The 14,586-nt window shown below is 41.2% G+C and overlaps 1 protein-coding gene and 1 long non-coding RNA gene across 2 annotated transcripts in view; one reads left to right on the top strand and one right to left on the bottom strand.

Moving 5' to 3' along the window:
- Nucleotides 1–14,586, top strand: part of LOC106903514 (semaphorin-3D) — a 59,400-nt gene that overhangs the window by 27,202 nt on the left and 17,612 nt on the right. The window lies entirely within an intron of this gene.
- LOC148159730 (uncharacterized) lies at nt 691–14,316 on the bottom strand. The gene is made up of 2 exons (XR_015762892.1): nt 13,624–14,316; nt 691–5,453 (listed from the first exon to the last, which is right to left on the bottom strand). It is a non-coding gene; the product is annotated as an uncharacterized LOC148159730 (long non-coding RNA).

Below are 14,586 nucleotides of genomic sequence, written 5' to 3'. Positions count from 1 at the left end.
ACCTTCACCCTGCAGTGACCTTTACCCTGCAGTGACCTTTACACTGCAGTGACCTTCACCCTGCAGTGACCTTTACCCTGCGGTGACCCTCACCCTGCGGTGACCTTTACCCTGCAGTGACCTTCACCCTTCAGTGACCTTTACCCTGCGGTGACCCTCACCCTGCGGTGACCTTTACCCTGCAGTGACCTTTACCCTGCGGTGACCCTGACCCTGCAGTGACCTTTACCCTGCAATGACCTTCACCCTGCAGTGACCTTTACCCTGCGGTGACCCTGACCCTGCGGTGACCTTTACCCTGCAGTGACCTTCACCCTGCAGTGACCCTCACCCTTCAGTGACCCTCACCTTGCAGTGACCTTTACCCTGCTGTGACCTTCAACCTGCGGTGACCTTCACCCTGCGGTGACCTTTAACCTGCAGTGACCCTCACCCTTCAGTGACCCTCACCTTGCAGTGACCTTTACCCTGCAGTGACCTTCACCCTGCGGTGACCTTCACCCTGCAGTGACCTTTACCCTGCGGTGACCTTCACCCTGCAGTGATCTTCACCCTGCGGTGACCTTCACCCTGCAGTGACCTTTACCCTGCAGTGACCTTTACCCTGCGGTGACCTTCACCTATTGAGGATTAGAAAGGTGGCTATACTCTTAAATATCTAAGTAAAAGAAATAACGCACAGAGACGTAGTTCTTGCTGCTAGGCCATAGACGAGCTGGAGATTTATTACACTTCCACGGCTTCCTCTTTACAGTTTCTTCAGTTCAATACAAAATCTTCATCATCATCGTCTTGTCACAAAAATCTCCTCGAAGTCTTAATCTCGACCTGTTTTATACTTTTCCATCTTCATCAGTGTGTGTTGGAAAGTTTCAACCAATGGCGTGCAACTGTTGTTTTGCAGAAAGATTCTGGCACGCTTTATACTGAGTGTGTATTGGACGACCTTTAAAATATTTTGGACCTCACGAACTCAACATCTGCTCCATTTCAGAATTGCTGAATAGAACAATTTATCTCAAATTGTTGATTTTATCTTGCACAAACAGACATCCTTTCCAGTAAATTCTGGCTCCATTTGCGCTTTGCACGCAAATGGAAGGAAAGAATTTGGTCAGGTTGACCTGGTGCGAAGCCAAAGTCTTCGCCGAGGCGCCAGTGTCATTTTTCCGCCAAACAACTCCTTAGATAGTATTTCCGCTCTTACATAATCCCCCCTATTCCGCTTTCAAGTGGAATCCTAATTAACCTTAGCAGTTGTTTGGTTAATTGCTATACTAAGTTTACATATTTACCTGTGAGTACAACTCTGTATATAAACCTTAGAAATATATATAGAAGTCACTTAAAAGTGAAATAAAATGAATAGTGGGGGCAACATTGTTTCATGAGTTACTGTAACTAATACAACAATTCCAATACATTGATTAAACATTGCTTGGTCATTGCTTCCATGATTGTTCTTCCATCTGTATAAGGTCGAAAAACCCTGTTGGCCTTTTGTTGCTTTCCAGGGAAAAAATTACCTTATGGCCCCCGCTCGCCATGGGCGACCACCAGTATTCCATAATCTGGCACAAATGTAACACAATCATGGATCCACAGTGACCAAAATCATAGATATACATGGTAACAATAGTACTTCAACATTGATACATAATCTTGATGACAATTATGAAGAAGTGTCCATGACGCACATATAATCTGAGTGATTGTGTGATTTAAATGCTAATCATAATGATCAAAGTATTGGTCGCTTAATGCTTGTGCTCATCCACGCTCTCTTACATTATCATTCATACTCACATTCTTGTTCATACTGTCTCACACATTCATTCTCATTCACACGTGTTCCTAGTGTGTTAACTATGTGTGGGCCACCCGTGTTGTATTGTATATAAAGTGTATAAACTATGTGTAATGAGTATGTGTAATGGTGTATGCAAACAGTGTCTTTTCCATGAGTCCGTTTATTCCAACCCAAGTTTGACTTCATTTCCCTTGAACCTTTTAGATCTTTCAACATTCCATAAGCCATTTTAATTCAGGCATCAATTATCCTTGAGCTCAGCAGTCCTTCGAATCGGTCATAGGTTCACTGGTCCGGGCGGCCTTGTGCTTAGTCCGTCTGATGTTTACCGTCCTTGGTCATCCATCTGTATACAGTCCCTACAATCCATTTCCTCATGATAGGGATCACACAACACACAAGCAGAAAAATAACAATTAGTATTACTACCAGAGTTATTCCTATTTTAACTACAAAGGCTCCCCATTCACCTAAAATTTCCTCCAGACTTTTCCATGACCAAGTGTTCTTTCCTGCATTTTCTTTGAATTCCGATTTCAGTTTCTTCAACTTAGTCATTACTGCTCTAAATGTACCTTTTGGTGAGGTATTCATAGGGATATAAGTACAGCATTCATTAGCAAACATATGACAAACTCCTCCCATATTGGCTAAGATCCAATCTAACGCTTGTCTGTTTTGTTTTGCCATTCTACTGGTTTCATGGAGTTGTTCTCCTAGGGCCATAAATCCTTCAACTGTAAAGTTGATCATTCTCTGTTGATTGTAATAAACATAGTTAATCCATTCAACATTTTTGTTAATTGTGATCCAAGGTAAGATAGATTCAAAACCTGCGCGAAGTTCATGTTGCGCTTTGAATTCATCTGGAATTCCTCTTGGTTGACCTATAAGATTTAAATATACTCCTTCATTCAACCCATAATCCCCCAGGCTTCTACGAAGCCTTGTTTTATTGTTGTGCATTCCTACTAAGTCTTTAACTCCTTCATACACTAGGGTTACTGGTAATTTCATTCGTACAAGAGCACAAAGGCCTACCCATTTTAGGGGCAAAGTGTTGATCAAAACGTCATCACCACACATCCAGTAACTGTCTGCTACCGGATATGTTTGATCACCAAGAAAAAATAGTGTGGGGATAGTCCTAGTTATATTTACACATTTTTGTTCTTTATAGTCCGGATTTTGATACCAGACAGGAGTTTTGACAAATATTGGTGTCATCTTAGCATGTTTGAACCAAGATAAAACCCAAGTAACATTACATTGAACCGTGGTATTACCTACATGTGTTCCTCCGTTATTTTCAAATCCGCCATTTGCAAAACATTCATATTCCGCATCATAATCTACCTCATAATTTACTGGAGGACCAGACTGTGTAGTGGTAATATTAAATTCTGCACAAACAGTTTCAAACTTATAACCTGCCCAGTTGTCTAAATAACGGTGTGATTTACGTGAACCATATAATAATCTACAGTTCATACCACACATTGGTAGTTTAAAGAATGAAACTACATCTTTTTCAGGAACAAATTTACCTTCCTTACATATTTGTTGTTGTCTTAGTGCACATTCTGAAGATGTGTATTTCTCTGGAATAACAATTGGTGCTGCTCCAGGAGCAGCTGTACAAACTAGGCAGTCATTTTTTGTTAATTCCTTTGCAGTATACCAAGACCAAGTGTACCAGGTGTTCTGAATCGCTCTTTGCCAAAGTGGATCTCCTCTTGGCCGGAAGGAGGGCCATTTAATGTCCCTTAATGTATGCGTTGCTCTGGGAGCTACTTTAGCGTCCTGTCTTTCATTGTAGAACGTATCTAAACCGCCATGATATTCATGACAACCTTCTTTTTCAGAACATCCATATCTACCTGAAATTGACTTATTAGCCAATTGGTCTTGTGCCGGTGTGGTTTGAATAACATCTAAATTTTCACTGTTATCGATTTCATTATTAACTCTTGTTGCTACGGTAACATATTTCTGTGTTTGAGGTGTCACAATCTGCTCATTTCTAGTGTTTGCGTTTTCTCCTGGAACTCTTGGTGTTACAAGAACCTTTGAGGGTGTTGTCACATCAATTAAGGTTGTTGGTTTAGTGACTAATTTCCTAATTGGGTTTGGTTTCGAAGGTCTTTGGGTGGATAAGGCTTTTGTAGTTAAGATAAACTGAACTTTCACAGCTGTCACATCTTTTACTGGTGGAAAATCCTCATCATCTTCATCCTCCTCAATAATTTTCATGGTTGTATGAGCTGCGCTGACAACAGGTTTGATTGTTTTAACAGTGGTAATTGGTGTAGCTGTTGTAATGGTTTTGACCGTTGCTTCTGGCCTGGTAGTGTAGCTAATAAGCGTTAAGCAGTTACTTACTGCTGTCTCTACATCTGGTAATTTCCAAATTACCCTGATTTCTTCTATTACACCATTGGTAATTTTTATTTCGTATGATTTATCCATTCGAAAGGCTAAAACATTTGCTTCAATTGTCCAACCACAAGTCGTTTTTGTGACTTGTAAATTACATTTTGTGTCATTTTGGTCTTTGACTAAGACATTACTCTCCAAATTCATGAACCATCTACACATCTCTCGACGATCTCTGTTGAACACTATCCTTGAAAGTATTAGTTCCCTTCCTAACATGCTGTCACCAACATCATCAATTGAAATATGTATTTTGACTCTGTCATTAATAATTTCAACAGTACCCTCTTTCTTCGTGTCTAATACTCGTCTTAAAGTGCCTTTACCTGTTATCGAAGTATTAGATTCGATGTTTGTCATTATCATATCATGTTTAAACTCACCGTCTGCACTCCACTGTTTTCCCATTTTCACTTCAATGTCAAAGCCGTCATCTTTAATGTACATAATGATTAAACATTGATCTGTAATGTATCTTTCCCCCTGCTTTTTAAGAGCTCTGCCACACAGTTTCCGGTTGGCATAGCTCACATGGGCTTCATACTCTGTTTTTGAATTATTCTGAAATTCGGTATCTGTTAAACTTGCTGTCCATTTCCATTGTAAGTGCACATATCTAGTTTTACGAATCAATTTTGTGGGTACATTTAAATTGACACTTGCTGGAAAGAACACTGGTATGTACTTGTCTGGATTTCTATAAGTTGTGTGATACTTATCTTTGTCATTGGGGATGGATCTTGTGTTGTGAACAGTCATCGTTGAATCACCGTTTGTCCCCCCTGGAGGCTGTCTTTGAGTCCATTCTCTGTCACTGTGGTTCGTCGTGGTTGGTTTGGTCCATAGTGTCGGCTGCAGATTGTGTAAGTTCGTCTCTGCCGTCACTGCTGCTTGGTTCACCACTTCTGTCAATATCCACAGTTGGACAGTTATCAGTATCAGTCTCATCGCTGTGAGGCTTCTGCTCATTTTCTTTGTGAAACTCAAGTCTCAGTTTGTCTTTATTTTGAACTTTAGTGCAATGAGTCAAATGATGCCAAGTGGTACTTCCTTCTACTTGGACAGCCGTTGGGGTTGCTCTCTTGACTTCATAAGGTCCTTCCCATCGGGCCTCATGCCATCTCCGTCTGTACACCTTGATGTACACCAAATCTCCAGGTTTCACCGGTGGTTCCCACACCGTCGACTCTGGACTTCTGGATTTTTCCTGCAAATAGATAGCTTTATGGATAGCAGTTAGTTGTTCAACATAGTCTTTCAACTCAGTTTGCAATTGCTCAAGGGGAGGTCCCTTGAAAGGTAACCTCCATTGTGGCACAGGCATAGGTCTGCCAGTCAACATTTCATGCGGTGTTAAATGCGTGCTTCTGTGCATTTGCATGCGATAGCTCATTAGTGCTAGTGGCAAAGCATCTACCCAGTTTAGTTTAGTTGATGCACAAATTTTCCGAAGCTTTGCTTTCAACGTGGCGTTGATGCGTTCCACCATTCCCTGGCTCTGAGGGTGGTAGACTGCACCAAAACGTTGTTTGATCTGTAGCTTTTGCAAAATGCCTTTAACAACTTTTTGTACAAAAGCTGAACCATTGTCTGAACTGATTTCAGATGGAATACCAAATCTTGGAATTACTTCTCTTGTCAAAAATTTGATAACTGTGTCTGCTCCTAAGGTTTTTGATGGTACTGCTTCGACCCATCGACTGAAACGATCAATTATCACCAACATGTACCTTTTACCTTGAACTGGTTTGAGCATGTCTACATAATCTATCACCAGGTGTTTGAAAGGTCCGTCTGGAACTGGAATGTGTCCAATACCTGGTTTTATGCCTTTCCGAGCATTATTTTCGGCACATATTTCACACTGGCTTAGAATTTCATCCACCATGTCTTGCATGTATGGAGACCAGAACCTTGTTTTTTCAATTTGTCCATGACTTTTCCTCGGGCACAGTGGTCTAAGCCATGGGCTTCTGAGACCAATAATGTTAATAATGCTACTGGTGCTATTAGTAGGCCTTGGTGTGACCTCCATAAGCCATTTTCACTCATCGTAGCACCTCTTCGTGCCCAAAGATCACGTTCACTGTTACTTGCTTGTTGTTGCATCAAAATGACATCTTCCGGTGTTACAGCTGGTTCTAAAGCTATCACAGGTGCCAAGATGGCCATTTGGCTCCTGGATGCCATTTTTGCTGATTCATCAGCCATGTTGTTACCTCTCACAACGATGTCATTGCCTTTGCGATGTGCTTGACACTTGATCACTGCCAGCTTCGAAGGAAGCATCATGGCAGCAATTAATTCTTTCAGTTGTGCTTCGTGCTGCACTGGGGTTCCGTCTGCTCTTTTGAAACCTCTTTGTTTCCAAATTGCGGCAAATAAAAAGCATACGCCGTGGGCATAGGCTGAATCAGTGAACACATTTGCGACTTTTGACCTAGCCATTTTACAGGCTTCAGTTAATGCTTTAAGTTCCGCAAGTTGTGCAGAACATGGTTGGTCACATCTTTCAGCTTTGATGGTTACAAAATTTTCACCTATTTGTTGTACCACTGCAAAACCTGCGTGGTTTCCTAGGTGGTCTCTGAAACATGACCCGTCAACAAAGTATGTGACTTCTGTGTCAGGCAATGGAGTGGATTCCAAATCAGGTCTGAGTCTTGTGTATTTCATTGTTTCTGCTACACACTCATGTGGTTCTCCGTCACAATCCAAAGGAATCACATTTGCTGGATTGTTGGTGATACATCTTTGAATAGTTATGTCAGGATATATCAGAAGTAGCATATACTGCAAACTTCTTGCTTGTGTTACGACAAACTTTCCTAGATTTATTAACTCTGCGATTTTGTGGTGAGTTAATATTGTAACTGGATAACCCATTGTTATGGTTGAAGCTTTTTCATAAGCATGGTAGACTGCTGCTAGCCCCTGATAACATGGTGGCCAGCCTTGTGCTACATTGTCCAACTTTGTGCTGTAATAAGCAATTGGTTGTTTCCTTCTACCTGTACATGTTTCTTGCATCAAAACTGCTGTGACATACATGTCTTTTTTGTTCGCAACATATAGGTAGAATGGTTTGTCATAGTTTGGAACTGCTAGTGCTGGTGCACTCTGCATTTCACATTTTAGAGATTCAAATGCTACTTTTGCTTCTATAGTCCAATTTAGCAGATTCTTTTGGTTTTGATGACCTGGTTCTTTCATGAGTTCTCTGAGTGGTGCTGTTTTTTCTGCATAACTTTCTATCCAATCAGCATTGAAACCTGTCATACCGAGAAATGTCATCATTTCTCCAACTGTTCGTGGACATGGAGCTTTGCTGACACCCTCTAGTTGAGAAGGTGATATGCCAATGCTCCCTTCTGAGAGTTGTCTACCCAGGTATTCTACCTGTGTCTGACAATACCGTAATTTGTCTTTGGAGGCTTTGTACCCTCCTTCAGCCAGTCTTTCAAGGACTTTTATCGAATCCTGATGGCAATCATCCAATGTAGGTGACGCAATTAGAATGTCGTCAACAAACTGTAGCAATGTGCTATTTATTTCCAATCCTTCTAAGTCCTGTCTGAGTGCTTGATTGAACAAATGAGGGCTGTGTTTGAAGCCTTGGGGTAATCGAGTGTAGCTGTACTTCTTACCTCTGTAGGTAAATGCGAACAAGTATTGAGATTGTTCCGCTAAGGGAATGGTGAAAAATGCTGAACAAAGATCAATCACCGTGAAAAATTTTGCTTCAGCAGGGATTGCGGTTAAAAGTGTGTGTGGGTTGGGCATTTCTGCCGATGATCTGTCTTCTACTACATCGTTTATTGTGCGAAGGTCATGTACCAGGCGATACTTTGACTTATCTGCTTTCAGAACTGGAAAAATTGGCGTATTGCATGGACTTTCAATTTCCACCAACACTCCTGCTGTTAACAATCCTTCAATGGTTTTGCTGATTCCTTCTTCTGCTTCTGGTTTTAATGGATATTGAGGACGAAATGGAAGTTTAGCATTTGGTTTCAGTTCAACTTTAAATGGGTTAGCTGATTTCACTAATCCCACATCTGTTTCATGTTTTGACCATACTGATTCAGGAACTAGCTTTAACATGTCCTGCATTAATGGGTTTTCAACTGACTCATCTTTTTCTTCTGTTTGTTTTGTGTCATTAATCGGTACTGTTACCACCTGTGGTTTTGCTGTCATAGTAGTTTCACTTATTATTTTAATCATTGTTGCATCTTCTGATTGGAAAATTAATGGGCTTTCTGTCTGTTCCCATTTAATCTGTGTTGCAATTTTCATCATTGGTCCAAGATCTTTGGCATGAAAGTTTTTATTTACAAACAAGGTTATGTGGGGTACAGATTCTGCAACGTTGTACCATTGTGAAATGAAATCATTAATTTCTACATTTAGCGCTGCTCCTTGTCTCCCAACAATGATATATTGGGACTCAAGGTTCACCGCTTCACCTTGTGTTTCCTTGTCCCATTGTTCTTCAAACTCTGTACTTTTTGAAATGTCATAGTACATTGTGCAATGATAGTCTAGAAATGGTTTCTTAGCTTCTGGAATTTGAATTTGAATGTACTGTCCCCATTTGGAAATTACCTCTTCAATAGAGTTATTAATGTCTCCAAGCCAATAAACTTTGGCTTCATGTTGTTGCATGAACATTTGAAGATCCACACCTTCTTTTTCAACATACACACCTTGAGGAGAACACCAGATTTTTATTTTTAATTTGCATAGAGCGTCTCTTCCCAACAGGTTTATTGGGGTTTGATCAGATACCAAAATTGGTATTTTTATTTCATTGTCATCTGTTGTAAGTCGAACAGGAGCTGTCATTTGGATTAATTGTCTTGTTCCCGAGAACCCTATTGTTGATACAAATTTATCAGACATGGGGAGATGCGTTGCATAGTTTGGACTTACACAAGTGTAAGCTGCTCCTGTATCGACCAACATTGGAGTTTCTCTGTTTTCAATTTGAATTTTCAATATTGGTTCATCGTCAGCACCTGTAGTTAGAATTGGGTACTGACTCTCTCCCCTAGGGTCCTCTGGGCATCCCTAGTATCCAAAATTTGGTGGATTGTATTGAGCTGATGAATTTTGTTGAACTGGTGGATCGTATGGGACTCCTTGAGGATCGTATGGAGTTCCCTGTTGATTGTATGGAACTGCTTGGTGATTGTATGGGGCTGTCGGTGGACCTGGTCTGGCTCTGCCACGCGGCCGTCTTTGGAATGAGTTGTCACCATTTCGGCACTGGTCAGCACGATGTCCAAAACAACCACATGTCCAGCATGCTCCGGGTGTTCTGGGCGGACCGCCTCGTCCCCTGTTAGGCCATGAAGGGCTTCTTTGCTGCCTTCCTCGAGGCACAAATGGACGTGAGTTCCATGGTTGTGAATAAATATTCACCACTGGTTGAGAAGGCTGAGTCATTTGCGAAGTTGGAGTATACATCTGTGGCGCTGAATTCACAGAATTAGGAAGGTTGGCTACATTTGGGGCGGGATGCTGGTCCCCCCTTACCACTGCAGCTTGGGTCTTAGTCTTGTTTTTTCCTTGAAGTTCTCCAAGCTGTAATTGAGCCAATTTCCTTTGGATGTTTTTGTCTTGGTCAGTGCGTTTTTGTTCATCTTTTCGGTATTTTTCTATTGTGTGTACCACATGATCACGAAATTCTTTGTGTGGCATAGACATCAGAGCCACCACCTCTTCAAGTTTGGTGCGCACTGGCTCAGGCATTACATCCACCAATGACTTTCGAAACACACCTGCAATCATTGGGTACTCGTCAACATCAAACTCCATTATTTCGTTCCACCTTCTCAACTGCCTGGCGACGTAGGATGCTGGATTCTCCGAGTCACCAATTGGTTCCGCTTTCATGTTCTTAGGGTCCACTTTGTTTGGAAATTCTGCCCTCAAGGCTGCCCAGATCATTGTCCGGCATGCATTTAGTTCAATCCCGTCTGCTCTTTCTTGTAGCATCCAGGGATGATCCTTCAAAATGTTCTGCATGGTGGGAATTCCAACAACTTTTGCTAGAATGGCTTTGATGTCTCCAAGTGCCAACATTTTGCCAACTGTCTCTTCTTCAAGTGCTCTTATCCATCTTCCTGCACCATTATGAATGTCCGGCAACCGCGAGACTAACCCTACCAGATCCATCGAGGCAAATGGCAAATATTGAGCAATATCTCCTTTTAATATGATTGGTAATTGTTTTGAGGGGTCATAACGATCAGGTTTGCGTATGTCAGGTCTGGATCTCAAATCGTATTCTTTTTGGTTTGGGGCTTTTTGTTCTTTGACCGGAGTGCTTGTACTTGGACCAGCCATTGCTCCGTCTTCACCATTATCACATCTTGACTCTGTTTCAGCTAATCGTACAAGGCCTTCATCAATTTCTTCCTCTATTTCCTGTATCTGTGTTTGGTTTGCTTTACGTTCTATATTAAAGACTTCTGGGCCTAACTTTAACCAATAAGCATCTCCGCTTCTGCGTCTTTTCAGATGACCCGCGTAGCCATCAAAAAATTTATTATTATTACTTCCAGCGTAGCAGTCAAGAATTTTAATATTTCCAACTGTCCGTGTTGTGGAACATCCGGCACCAGAGGTTTGACTTCTGGGTTGGATTGGCGGTAATGATGTGTCATATCTGCCAGCTGGCTTATAGCCATCTGCATTTGCATATGACGTTGGTAGTTCCATGCTTTTTGAGTGCTTGTTATTTGTGCTACTGTCTGTAGCACTTGTGCTCGTCTGTGGTGCACCTCTGGGTGGAGCTGGTGTTTGAACCACTGTTGATCGTGGTGTGTGCCCTGTAGAGGGTCTGTCTAATTGAGTTTCCATCTCATTGTTTTTACCTTGTTTAATGTCCCTAATTTGATCATCATTCCTGTATCCAAAATCACCTGTGATATTCAGAACTCCTGTCAGGGCTGGATACAACCCAGCAGGGTTCATTTGATCATCGTCTGGTTTTTCATAATTATTTTTTAGCTCAATTACCTGCTGCTTTAAGTTTTTCCGGTATTTTTCACCTTCTTCCTTGAATAGTTGTAAAATGTTTAATTCTAGTTCTCTTTTGGCTTGTCTTTTCTTTCCTTTGTTTTTTGCTTTGTAGTCTGCAATCCGAGTTTCCATCTGTTCACAAAGAGATAAGTCAAAGCTCCCATTTTCTGGCCATGGGCATGGAAGTCCTTGCGTTCTCTTTTGCCACTTCTTAGAAATTTTTGGAATTTGAGAAGCATATTCTGGGTTTTTTGAACCAATAATGACAATAGGTATGTTGCTCATCTTGCTTATTTAGCAGTTGTCTGTTAGAATTCTGTCTTTTGCAGTTTTGTTGTCCTTTAACTTTTTAATTTTTCCAATTTAGTAAAAAATAAGTTGATTTTTAGTTAGTTATTCTTATAATATTTTTTCCTTGTAGTATTATTGCTTATAGTTGCTATATATTGTTACATGTGTTAAGTATTCTTCAATAAGTGTAACTGTTAACCAAGTTTTTTACAGTTATTCAACTCTATTTACAGTAAAATATACATTTGAAAAATGTTTAACATAGTTCAGTGTCACAGAAACAATGATTATTTGGATAAAAGTCTGTATTATGTGAGTCAACGCAAGGTTTTAGGCTTGGACCTGTTCACCGTTGTAAGCAGAGGAGAGAAAAAAGGAAAAACTAAACTTCAGTCTGCTTCAGTCCGAAATGAGCAAAGGTGGGGGCCAACTTTGCGTAATAGGAAGTGGGCCGTCTTAAATACTATGGACTACAAATGGGTGTTAACCAAAGAATGGTCTCAGTTCACGACAGATCCGGGACCGAATGACGTGTTGTGGAGAGAGAGAGAGAGAGAGAAAGAGAGAGAGAGAGAGAGAGAGAGAGAGAGGGAGAGAGAGGCAGAATAGGGGCAGAATAGGGGCAGGGCAAGAGAGAAAGGGTGAGGGAGGAAAGAGAGTGAGGAAGGGAGGTCAAGGGATAGGGAGAGAAGGGGTGGGAGGGAAAGTTCGTGTGTGTGTTTCTGGGAATTCAGCCAAGAAACTCTTTTCTTTCTCCCAACTTTTCTGAAATATAGCAGCGAGATATGGATATTTCCTATCTATATTGCACAGCATAAAATTAGACGTTACAACAGCGTTAACAATTGCAGTCAAAATGAAGACCAAATTTCAACTTTAATACAGAGCACGGCGGCTTCTAATGCTCAACATTACCTTGAAAGCAGTCAGTTATTTAATAAGCCAAAAAGCCAAAAACATGCACATTTCAGATTTTTACAATATATACAGGCATGCCAATCAAATACTTACACAACAGACAACATATATTCCCAATTATTCAGCATTCATCTCAGCAACATTCATTCCATTTGCATTTCTACTCCTTATTCTTTCCTTACTCCTTCTCCTCCCCGGGGATTCTAGTGAGTGTAATTATATTTATTATAAATATATAAAATTTAGTTGGCTGTTGATTTAATTAGCCACTGTCCAATTTTAATGTGTGCACACAATTAATTATATTAGGACTTCAGTTATTTTAGCCAAGGCTGACAGAAACACTTAAACTCCTCACCAAAAACTCAAAGGAATGAAATTAAAGAACATTTACTGCAGTTTAACTCACAAAGTAATCTGTAAAACTCTATTTTCTTCACTTGAACTTCTTTATTCACTTTTTACTCATTTTCAACTCTATTTCAGGCCACACATCATCTCATGGAGGACTTTGGTTTCTCCCACCAGACGAGCTTTTTGCTCTCTTCGTGGATGGGATATGCCGTGGTCACTCCACGGAGAAAAACACGTTCCCTCCGCTAAGGAAACTCCGCTGTCTCTCTCATGGAGACATTCGGTGGTCCCACAGAGAAAAAAGAACTGTCCTCTCCTGGCCTCTTCTTATTCTTATTCTTTGTTTTTATAGCGCTTTTCACAGAGATCCCAATCTCTCTTCGTGGCTCAGCTGGTTTAATGTTAAAGTTAAGCTTCTTGGCCTCCTGCCAAATTTAACAAATCGTGATATATTATTTATTAGTCAGCTCAATGAAAGTGCCTGCTCAGAAGAACTACACCAGATTGGCTGATATATGGTAACTTATAATGGAAGAAATTCCTTGTTACCGTCACCAAAACGGGTGAGACCAGACTGAAAAAGTGCTTATTTTCCGAGCTGCATGTTTCCAGAATGTACGAGATACCTATGAGTCTCAGATTTTTGGCAGCTCGTTCTTTGCGCAAAGAAATTACTCGCCTATGGTAAGCAGAAAGAACTTAATCACTCTTTTTAGCACTTCAGACCGCCAGCAGACAGGAAACCGTTCTGTTTTTAACAAGTAAAAGAGATAAAAGCTTACCTCTTTCCTGTGATTGGGCCCAGACGGCTCCCGTCCGCAGTCAGGCTGAAGCGAGTCACCTTCCTTCTCCTGGTTGTTCAATTGTTCATTCAAACGTCGGGGTCACCACTTTTATTGAGGATTAGAAAGGTGGCTATACTCTTAAATATCTAAGTAAAAGAAATAACGCACAGAGACGTAGTTCTTGCTGCTAGGCCATAGACGAGCTGGAGATTTATTACACTTCCACGGCTTCCTCTTTACAGTTTCTTCAGTTCAATACAAAATCTTCATCATCATCGTCTTGTCACAAAAATCTCCTCGAAGTCTTAATCTCGACCTGTTTTATACTTTTCCATCTTCATCAGTGTGTGTTGGAAAGTTTCAACCAATGGCGTGCAACTGTTGTTTTGCAGAAAGATTCTGGCACGCTTTATACTGAGTGTGTATTGGACGACCTTTAAAATATTTTGGACCTCACGAACTCAACATCTGCTCCATTTCAGAATTGCTGAATAGAACAATTTATCTCAAATTGTTGATTTTATCTTGCACAAACAGACATCCTTTCCAGTAAATTCTGGCTCCATTTGCGCTTTGCACGCAAATGGAAGGAAAGAATTTGGTCAGGTTGACCTGGTGCGAAGCCAAAGTCTTCGCCGAGGCGCCAGTGTCATTTTTCCGCCAAACAACTCCTTAGATAGTATTTCCGCTCTTACACACCCTGCGGTGACCTTTACCCTGCAGTGACCCTCACCCTTCAGTGACCCTCACCTTGCAGTGACCTTTACCCTGCAGTGACCTTCACCCTGCAGTGACCCTCACCCTGCAGTGACCTTTACCCTGCAGTGACCTTTACCCTGCAGTGACCTTTACCCTGCGGTGACCTTCACCCTGCGGTGACCTTCACCCTGCAGTGACCTTTACCCTGCGGTGACCTTCATCCTGCAGTGACCTTCACCCTGCGGTGACCTTCACCCTGCA

This window comes from Poecilia mexicana, unplaced genomic scaffold (genome assembly GCF_051168715.1).
Source record: "Poecilia mexicana isolate PSO_F unplaced genomic scaffold, ASM5116871v1 scaffold_5, whole genome shotgun sequence".
Lineage (NCBI taxonomy): Eukaryota > Metazoa > Chordata > Actinopteri > Cyprinodontiformes > Poeciliidae > Poecilia > Poecilia mexicana.
Note: the sequence above shows the minus strand (reverse complement) of the source record. Positions and strands in the feature narration are given on the sequence as shown.